General features: G+C 41.4%; 1 pseudogene; it reads left to right on the top strand.

Annotated features, from left to right (window-relative positions):
- The first annotated feature begins 7890 nt into the window (after window positions 1–7890).
- LOC119806325 lies at window positions 7891–8172 on the top strand (annotated as a pseudogene).
- The last annotated feature ends 2937 nt before the right edge of the window (window positions 8173–11109 follow it).

Here is an 11109-nt window from a genome sequence, read left to right as displayed (position 1 = left end):
GTTTGTATGGCTGGGAAAGGTGTGATTTCCAGACTCCACAGCATGAGTCACCAGGAAAAGAAACAAAGACCAGGACCCAGAGAAAGACTCAGAACCTCAAGCTAACTGTTCACTCATCTGCCTCTCCAGCTGTGGCCTTGATATAAAATGTAGAAAAAGTGGTGCCTCAAATTCCAATCATCAGCATGGAATTCACTGGAAAACACCCTGAGACAGGGACATCAGTGTTGCAAATCTAGGGGATCAGCATAAGTGAAGACATTTCTTCAGTGTGTTTTGGGAAGAACCCTTCCTAAATTCTTTGGAGTAACTAAGATGTAGGAGCATCTCCTGAGCAGTTACAGAAGAGACTCCCAATGCATCCTATGGGGAGTCCTCCCCAGGGGTGACAATGGATAAGAGACTAGTAGACTAGTAGATTCCCAAGGTGCCTTGGGTATAAGGGATACTCATGACAAAAATCTCACTAAAACCCAGCCTCGCTTTTTGCCATAATTTTATTTGCTTTGGAAGTTCTCAGTGGGTGAAGGGGGAAAAAAGAGCTCCTATCTCAAATTTAACCAAGTTTAACTGCAAGATCATCTGCAATTGTAACGGAGGTAAATGGCATAAACGTAAAGTAACTAAAGTTTACCACTACATTGGTTTTCCAGTCTCTCGCATGTTCTCCAGTGCTGAGGAATATACCCTTCCTTTTCTCCTGGGGTATGCACATACTGGCGAGGAGACTGTCACATACTATCTCTATTCAAATAGATTCAAGCCATTCCCTGACATGCAGACAGAGCAGCCTTTTTCTAATGCAAAAAGCAACTGGTTCTCTAATATCTGTGTGAAGAGCAAGATGCTCCTTCTGGCCTGGTTTTCCCTGCACTCTGCAATCTGTTGTTGCACCATTTCCCCTCACTGCCTCCACAAATCTTCTGTTGCTTTGTTCCATGCCGTGAGTTCCTGTCTGTCCCCCTCTGTATAGACACTTCCCCATGAGTTCCTTCTTAGTTAAGACAAATGCTTCTGTTTGGGGGTTCTGAGAGGCCTGTGTGGAGAAGCCTTCACAAACTTCTTTCTCATGGGAACATGATGTTCTTTGTCACGGAGATAAACATGATTTTATCTAAAATCATGTGTATGCAATCAATTGGCATACATGTCCTGGACTATATGCCCCATTCCAACATGAGCATGGGGCAGAGCTCCTAAGCTACACAGTTGGAGACTTCTCTATTCTACTTCTATTGCTAATCTGGTTAAGGGACACCAGATTGCAAAAACAAGCAGCCCCTAGCATTTCAACACTTTAGCGTGTCGGCAGTTGGTGTGTCTTTCTTGGTCCAGGAATGGATTTGAACTGAGTAGTTACTATGCTCCATGGGGTCAAGCATAGATCTGGGATTTTTCCTTTTACTGCTTATGCATCTCTGAAGCTCCAGAGGCCTCCCCAGGATTTCTATATTAATTGTATAGCAAGCAAAGAAAGGAAAACGTGAGGAATGAGAACGAATACTTATACGTTTTTAATCATGCCTCTCTACTTGAGTATAGTTACTTCATTTGGTTGCAGGAAAGGCTGGGAAACATGGCCTTCCTAGTGGTACCCATGATTTTTTGTGTCTACCACAATTAGATAAGGTCCCCAAGATTTTTCAGCAGTTATTGGCCACTCTAAAACTTATTAATGATGAAAGAAAACAGTCTTTAAACCCAGTTTTCCAAGGAAGGGAAGTGACAGCATGAAATGGATTGACTGGGTGGTATTAAGTCTGTCTAGGAATATGCTAGATGGGTTAGTAAATACAATTTCTCTGCTACAGTGAATCTCAAAACAAGTACATTTTTCAAAATGTACTTTGAAGAATCAGCTAGAAAGTGTACAGATTTCCATATTCCCTTTAGGACTTTTCGTTTTCATCTTGCGTGCATGTGCCAAAGTGAAAATAGCTTTCCACAAAATGGAAGTTACACTCAAAGGCTGTAATTGTGTTCTCTCTTACCGAAGTACAGCAGAATCTCAAAACCAGTGATGTAATGTTGCAAGCCGGAGCCTCTCCTCCCGTGTTTGTCTGGGATGCTGTCAAACAGATCAGGAAGATGGAACGTGTGCAGGATGACTTTTCAATCCGCAGGCACAAAACGATCCCGGTAGATAAGTCAGTTGAAAGAGAACGTGTACAGCAACTCACTGGCAGTATTGCAAAGGCACCATTTTATGTTTGACATTGAAGATAGTCTCAAAGAATAATTTATCTGGGAAAAAAATCAACTTGCTCTATAGAAGTGCCAAATTGAGTATTTCTCTAGTTAATGTGTCTATATCAACCTTAGTATTGGGGAAAGTTTTTCTCCTTTGGGAAAATATATATCCTAAACCTAGTTGGGCTCTTTGATGCTCAAAGCAGACGTTAAATTGGATTTCCAAGTAAGTGACAAAGAAAGACAAAGATTAAGTACCAAGGTCATCTATAAAATGGATTGGATTGTTTATTTAATCGTGAAATTCTTTCCCATAAGAGGTGCTTACCAAATTTGTTTTTTTTTTAATCTTTGCTAGTCATTAATTCATTGTCTATCTTTTAAAGTTTGCTTTGTGTGTGTGTGTGTGTGTGTGTGTGTGTGTGTGTGTGTGTGTATAAGAGATATATACACATGAGTGCAGGTGCCTATAGAAGCCTGAAGATCTCCTGGAGCTGGAATTGCAGGCAATTTTGAGCAATTCAATGAGGATGGCAGGTTTCTCCAGTTAAGAGCACTGGGTACTTTTAACCACCAAGCTATCATGTCAGCCCAATGCATACTTTTGATCGTCATGGTTTCCTCCCATTTGTGGAGAAGAGAAGGAAAATGACGCCCTTCTTGGTCAGAATGTCCATCCAACCTCACTGCCTTCGCTCCTTTCCCCTCACTTTTCGAACAGTAAAAGCTGGTGTGCAGGTGCTCTCCTTTTCCTCATTGCCTCCGTGACATTGACTAGGAGATGGCACAGCAGATCTCCTTCACCACTAGGGAATAAATAGCTATGCTGCCTGAACTATAATGTAATGCTTTCTCACCACCTAGAATTTTTACTCTGTACTTACCAAAAGAACAGTTTTAGGCTTAGACACATATTTTTATCATATTTCACACTTGTGCAAACATAAAAAGTAAAACATAAGTAAAATAAGTTGGTTCAAGTGTTCCTAAAATTTCTGCACATTTATGGTCCAACCCTTAGGAATTCATCTTTGACGTAGCTGGTGATGTCCATGTTTGTCACCTCCTCTGCTCCCCTGCTACCTTGTACCTTAGCACCCCCGAGAGTGTTCCTCTGTTGTCTCTGCGACGTGATTCCAAGCTGTTAACCCTATTCGTGAAGCCAGTTTGTATGTGCAAGCTCAGAGGATGACAACTCTTCCATGATGATGCTCTATGTTAAGTTGAGAAAAATTATACAGATAATTCAGAACACCCTATGTGTTAATTAGTGTCTATCTCAAAACACACCCCAACAGCTTGTCTCAATCCCCCAAGTTATCTCTAACTCCCAGGTGTGTGCTATGATATCACATCTTGTCTTGACTTCACCTTCTCTGCCTACTGGCATAGACGCTTTATATTCTAATGCTGATGAAGGTCTGTATTGACTGTGTTCAATGTAATTTATGTTATGTTGATAGAAATGAAAAATGCTTATGAAATTTATGTAGGTAACATATATTAAAATATTTAGATTTCTACCTTTAATCACCTTTTTAAATTTGAATTTTCTCTCTCTCTAGTCTCTCGAGGGAAATAGCAATTCAGTTTTGGCTTTTTGTCTTCCTTAAGAGCTGTGAATGAATCAGATGTGGTGTTTTGTCTTTTTTAAATCATGCGTTCAGGACTGGAGAGATGGCTCAGTGGTGGACAGCACTTTCAGCTCTTGCAGAGGACCTGAGTTTGCTTCTTGGCCCCCACATAATGGCTCACAACCATCTGTACCTCCAGTTCCATAAGCTCCCTATGAACATGTTTATACCCTATAGTACCCTTTTTCTGGTCACTTCATGCATCAGACATGCATGTAATATAGGTAAGTATATAGAGGTTAACACTCATATCCAAAATAACAATTAAATGATTTTAAAAATTATGTTTCCTTCCCATCTTGTCTTTTCTGCTTCAGAGTTACTTTTCTTGTCCCCCACATGTTGGCTCACAATCGTCTGTAACTCCAGTTCCAGGGAATCCAGTACCCTTTTCTGGCCACTTGGTGCACCAGGCATACATGTAATACATGTATGTATATGTAGGCCAACATTCATATCCAAAATAAAAATAATTGTTTTTATTATGTTTTCTTATCATTCTATCTTTTCTACTTTAGAATTACTTTACTTCACTCCTGGGCAACCTTAACATTCTATCCTTCCGTGGATTTGACTTTTAAGCTCAACTGCCTTCCGGTTGCCCACATTTCTTTAAGGTGGGTGCTACTGTGAACATCTTAGCATCATTAAATTGGGAGTATTCCGTGTTTAATATAAACTCCCTGCAAACGCTCTCATAAAGTCATACATGCTCTGTATATTGTCGATAGCAAAACCCAATGATTATATGGTTGACATCTGTTTTGTTCTATGGGCTGTCTTAACCTGGGGATATTTTAGTTTCCACATGTAACTTAACACTCCTCAACATATTCTACTTAATACCATAATTACTTCCTAACAACTGTCATAAAAGCAAAGGCATCTTTACTAACTCCATTGTTTTTTTTTATTCATGTTACAATAGTGTTTTTTCTATGTGTTTTCCCTTTTATATATATTTTCTATGGTAGTGACTGTGTGAGTCTTCGAAATGCAACTAGACAGATGTACTGACCACGGTTACCAAGGGAGCAGTTTCCTTGGCGATGGCCAACTGTCATCAAAGCAGTCCACGAGCTCCTTCCTTCCCACGTGACTTGCTCTCACATGTTGAAAACTTGCGTTTAGAAGCAGAGGCTTTTTGTGAATTGTGGACCTCTAGCTGCCCAGCATGCCGTTGACGTTTCCCGGAGCACACGTGGCGCTCTGTGGTTTTAACTGAGCACTTTTTCAAGGGAGGAAGGCCACAGTTCATCAATGAAGGACTTCCGGCCACTCACACATTCCTTTTCAATACCCTAGCCATTTGGACAAGATCCAGAAATGCTGCGGCCGATGTTGCAAGAGATGCAAAAGCAGAGGGACACGTTTTGAAGAGTAAATGGTTTTCTCATGACTAAAACAAATGGTATAAAACCATGAACGGTATCTTCAGTCACTGTATCACATCTCTGTATATTTCTGTAAGTTAAGAAAGAGAGTATTAACTCATTTCCCCTTTCTGTGGGGGTGACAGACGGTGTGGGAGTGGGGCAGTGTCTCACTACAGTTCTTAATGGCCTGAATTCACTATATAGACCAGGCTGGACAAGAACCCCCAGAGAGCCTCCTGCCTTTGCCTCCCAAGTGCTGGGATTAATGGCTTGTGTCTCCACACCAGCCAAGAAAACATTAGTTCTTGTATGTATGCGCTAATTCTGCATTTAAAACCTATGATTAATATGAGTTTTTTTAATCATAAGAAGGATAAGAAAAGTATTTGCATATATTCTCTTTTTTTTTGTTTCCTGAGGCCATCTTATAAATTAGCCCTTGAGCATAACTTGTGACCCAGGCTTGCCTCAAATTCGCAATCCTCCTGCCTCATAGTTAATAAGGGGCTGGCTGAACATGAAGCTATAGTACTCAGTGGCTATTTTGGTGTTTAAGGTTCCCATTTTACAGATTTAAAACATATTGAAGGTTTTTTTTTTTTGGTTTTTCGAGACAGGGTTTCTCTGTGGCTTTGGAGCCTGTCCTGGAACTAGCTCTTGTAGACCAGGCTGGTCTCGAACTCACAGAGATCCGCCTGCCTCTGCCTCCCGAGTGCTGGGATTAAAGGTGTGCGCCACCACCGCCCAGCAACATATTGAAGGTTTAAGAGAGAGATGAGAGAGAGGAGAGAGAGAGAGAGAGAGGAGAGAGAGAGAGAGAGAGAGAGAGAGAGAGAGAGAGAGAGAGAGAGAGAGAGAGAGAGGAGAGAGAGAGAGCATCCCTGATATACATCCGCAACTAGTAATGAGTGTAAGGATTTGAACTCTGGGTAAATGGCTTCCCCACAGGCTGCATACACTACATTCTGTCAATAAATGTGCTGACTGCCTTCAGTGTGTGTCGGGATAGCACAGACTGTTGCTACTTTAAACCATTCTTTCCCTTGCCTAGACTAAGATGGTTGGTTAGTCATGTGTAAAATGTGAATTTTTTATGCTTTGTTTCAGCTTAGAGTTGGAAACATGTTTGAAAATAAGTTTTAATTATTTGTTTTTCCACTTTCCAATATTTGTTTTAATAGCTGCATATATGACATTAATCACAATAGTTAAGAGACAATAAAAATTAAATGTTCATCAACAGATAATTGGATAAACAAACTGTGTTATAGCCATATAATGGAATATTATGCAGCCATAAAAGAAACAGGCATTAATACACATAACAACTAACAAAGTTTTGACATGTGTTGGATATGTATCCTTCAAATGCACATGTGTTAAAGGCTTGGTCCCCAGCCCACAATACTATTCGCAGGAAGTATTATGATGTAATACCTAGAGGAAGTCTTTAGTCACTGGGGACTAGCAATTGAAAAAGATATGGGACCCCAATCTCTTCCTATTGCTCTCTTTTTTTTGCCCTGACAGTAAGGAACTGGTTTGCCAGACATAGCTGTCAAAATATGCTGCCTTATCCTAAAAACAGGGGAACATACTGGTAATGGACGGACTTCCAGCTAAGAACCAAAGGGACCTTTCTCTATCAGCTGAGGCTAGATGTGTCCAAAGTGCTTCCCACAGACAAGCCTTTTCTCCTTAGGAACTGGTTGTTTCAGGTTCTTGTTACAGTAGCAGAAAGCTGACTGATACACCTTTCAGAAGTTTTTAATGCACGAGAGATTTTCAGAAACAGAACCGTACTCGAGAATGGATTCGTGGTTTCAGGAGTGTTAACAACAGCCGTCCGCCAGCCATATTCAATGGTATCAGCCTCATTCCGAGGCACTTTGCATCAATTTCATATTAAATTTTATTTGAAGACAGACGTCAAGAGATAAAGCTGCGTGAGAATAAAGTTTTAGAGATGTGAAAACCAAGGGGGAAACTTGCCATTTTTGAAAAAATGATAGCAAAAAAAAGTGGGGTCATTTCCACTGGAGCCAAGAAGACAGGGGTCACATAAAAGGGAAGACAAAGGAAGAAACTCATGACCCTGACAGTGTTGACACCTACAGAAACATCCCTAAGTAGATCAGAAGAACTAAAGCTTCTTTAAAAACATTGTGTGGGGAACAGAAAGCCTCAAGGTCACTGTATTTCCTTCCTGGGAGTCTTGCTCTTTAGACGGATTTGCCCTAGTCTTGGCATGGCAAAGTGTCCATACACCCAATGTGAAAGATACGCTGAATATTGTGTTCCACTTGGAGAGCCCTAAGCCATTCTTTTGAGAGTGAACCCAATCAATGTTTGTGAATTTATAGCTTAGATTTTTAAAAATATTTGTCTGGGAACACTTCTTAGTATATGCCTTCTATGAAAACATTAAATATAAAAAGTTGTTCTCTAGTGTCTATATTCCAGAGAGAATTTACAACCTTTCTTAATTTAATGGTCAGGTACAAAGTATAAAGTATTTTTAATATTTTCCTTGTTTGCTTTTGTGTTTTCTTTCTAAAAGTGAATACCTCGGGGTGTGCCCCTTCCACTGCCTCCTTCTGCCTCCCCCAGTGAGTCTTGCTGCCCCTTCAGGGAGGACCTGGTTCCTCCTTTGTGAAGCAGCAGTCAGGGAGACTCTGGTGGTGTTGGCCATGGCCAATGAGAAACCCAAGGAAGGACTCAAGTCTGAGAACAACCATCATATTAATTTGAAGGTGTCAAGGAAGGAAGGTTCTGTGGTGCGGTTTAAGGTCAGGAGGCAGACACCGCTTAATAACTAAGGAAAGCCTATTTGAATGACAGTGTTTATCAGCGAGGTTGATCAGATTCCATTTTGATGAGCAATCAATAAGACAGACACACTTACATAGTTGGAAATGGAGAATGAAGATACAACTGGAATGTTCTGGCGGAAGACAGGAGGTGTCTACTAGAAAGGGAATCTGCTACTTTACTCCAGAATTTTGTTACAGCCCAAGGATACATTCTCTATTAGAAAGCCATAATTGAGTTTCACCCCATTCCTACTACCAAAGTATAGTTTCTCTGTCCTTGCGTTTCCCCAATCCCGTTCCTTCATTGTACACAAAGTAATCAGCGTCTGCGCAAGCACATTGTGCTCCTTGCTTTCTCATCTCTCTCTCTCTCTCTTCTTTGAACTAAATGGAATGATCTGTTTTGGTTGAGCTCAGATGGAGATGGTCTCGGGGAGAGTACTGGTTCTGTACAAATCTCCCCTGCGTAGCATGCTCATTCACCTCTTCTCTTTATATTCCCGTACTTTGTTTTGCTGTCGATGTTTTAGCAAAACAACCCAACACCATAAAACCCTTGCATGCCTTGTTTGATTGGAGAATTTCAGGGTTTTCATTCATCACTGTAAAGCCAAGGGCAGTTTTGTGTAACTTTCTTTTCCACACCTGTTACACGTAGGGCAATCTGTCTTTAAGAGGCGATAAATTACGCTTGAACAAAATGATCCTGGAGAGTTTTCCCTTCAAGGCAAGCATCTTGTTGTTTAAATAAACTTCTCATTTAAAATGAAAAATAAAATCAATGCCTCCCGACTGCAGCCTGTTACCACTCCGTCTCTCACAGCTACGCTGTGGTTCGGAGGTTGCTGTTCTAAGTAACATGATTGACGTAATCTGGCATGAACCATTACAATGTCAAGCATCAGCAGAACATTTTGGAGAGAAAAAAATATTCGTCAAAATCTATTACTGTAGAAATTGTTGCTTGGAGATTCTTTCTTCAGATGACTTTCATGCGTGGTAAAACAACGCCTTGCTGACGTCACAACCCCTGTTTTGTCGGAGTGTGGTTATTAAAATGGCTGTACCTGAAGTCTCCGTGTTACTGCATGGTTGCACACTAAGTTTCCAATGGCTATCAAAACTGCCTACCGAAGGCTTTCCCCATTTACCTTCAACTGAGAGACATACAGTTCTTGTCTTAGGAACGAGGAGGACGTGGAGCTCTGAGTCCAGCAGTGCTCCACCCCAATGCAAATCGTAACTTGACTGTGTGATTAAGAAACTCTAGTTTTAAAGAAATGTTTTATTGGCATAGTAAACCACTCTTTCAGAATAACCCAATACCCTGCTCTCTAAGACAATAGTCCCTCTTTCTGTTTAAGCACATTCGGTAGTTACACGAAGCCTCATGGCAGTTAGTTCTCAAATGTCTTTTGAAGTGATTTTGCAAATATTTGGTGTTCAGCTAACTCCCTCCATTATAATCCTATCAGTCAGGAGTTGTTTCTTTATGCTAGCCTTACTATGAATTATTAAAAATGCCACAATTTTTTTCAAAAGGTTTGAGCCAGAGGTACCCATTTAAATACACATATTAAAATTCACAGTGGTATTGATTCAAAAAAATAAAAGAAGAAAGGTCCTTCAGAGTAGCCTTCGTGGCTTGTTATTATCCAAACAGGAAAATTCTCCCCTGCCTCAGTGTTCCCCATGCTACTGAACACACATCCGTTTCGTACCAATGTATCCTTTCTCCTGCCATCTCCCCACCCTTTCATACTGTAGGCAGAAGCAGCCCTTCCAATAATGGCTGTTCAGGCCTCCACTCTTCAAGGCTCTTAGGTTCTCGGAAGAAGACAGAGTAGGAAGAGAGCAAATGTGGGCACTATTTATGTCGGCTGGTTTGATATGTGCTAGAGGGAGGAAAAGTGGAAGTATAGGAAAAAATAAGAATACTCTACGACATTCGTTGATTTACTCAGATGGACATGTGAGCACTGGCTATCTACACTGGCCGTATACAAGCCACAGTTCTAACTCGAATGGAAAACAAAGTGAAGCAGACAGGAGTTCTAGTTTATCCCTTACTGCTGGAGACAGAGAACTTGGTGTAACGAGTTTATGGAGCACCCTCGGCCCTGATGGCTGGTGCAGCCCTGTGGAGGTCTAGTCATTGCTCTCAAGCATGCCCTGTCAATCTTCCTTTCCAGTCCCTTAACCACCCAGTAATGCTCATGGGTGACTCCCTTGGTGAGTCTTTAGTGTTGCTTATACTATTCTGGCAGTTCCGTCTCTCTCAAGGTTCACCCCTGATGTCTTCCCCCAAGGGAGTACAAGCCTGGAATACCTGGAACACCTGGATCACCTGGATCAGCTATGCAAACTTGCACGGTCTTCTGGCATGGAAAACAGGTAATTCCTTGCTGTCCGTTTTACTGAGCTATTTCTTGCAATTTGTTTTTTCATGTTGAAAACAGAATGAAGGCCAGCAAGCATGATGACACAGTAAGGGCCACAGCAGAAAGGGGAGTCCCAGTTGTCTTCTCTGTGGTCCCACCGTGTCTTCAGGATCACATTGGGAAGCCATTGGCCATGCCACTCTCATTCTCCATGAGGAGGGAAGGACATCCATGGTCTGATCCCACCTTTCCAGTAGCGTAGTCTGCGTGTTTTGATGTAGCCAACTGCCAAACAACGATGAAATAGAAGAAAGGGGGTTAAAGCTGTAGCTCAGTAGAGTGCCTAGATAACGCGTGTGAGACTGGCTTTGGTGACGCAAGAAAGAGAAGGAAGAAATGGGAGCGGAGGGGGACAGAGGATGGAGTAAACGGGAAGGGAAAGGAAAGAGACTAGAGGATGGGATGCATCCCCAAAACAGCCAATAACAACATCCCAATCAATAAGCTCGCTGCCGAACCTAGCAGAGGCTTGCTTGCATAACTGCTGTAGCTGCGTTACAGGTTTTACATTGAAGGATAAATATATAGGATGTTTCATGCAAGAAGTGAAAATTTTCTGAAGAACCCATTGGAAACTGCAGCATCAAAAATCAGAATCTTCTGTTTTTAAAACTCAGCAGAGAGGTTTAATAGAAGACTGGCCACTAAACACTAA

The sequence above is a fragment of the Arvicola amphibius genome, chromosome 2, assembly GCF_903992535.2.
Source record: "Arvicola amphibius chromosome 2, mArvAmp1.2, whole genome shotgun sequence".
Classification (NCBI taxonomy): domain Eukaryota; kingdom Metazoa; phylum Chordata; class Mammalia; order Rodentia; family Cricetidae; genus Arvicola; species Arvicola amphibius.
Note: the sequence above shows the minus strand (reverse complement) of the source record. Positions and strands in the feature narration are given on the sequence as shown.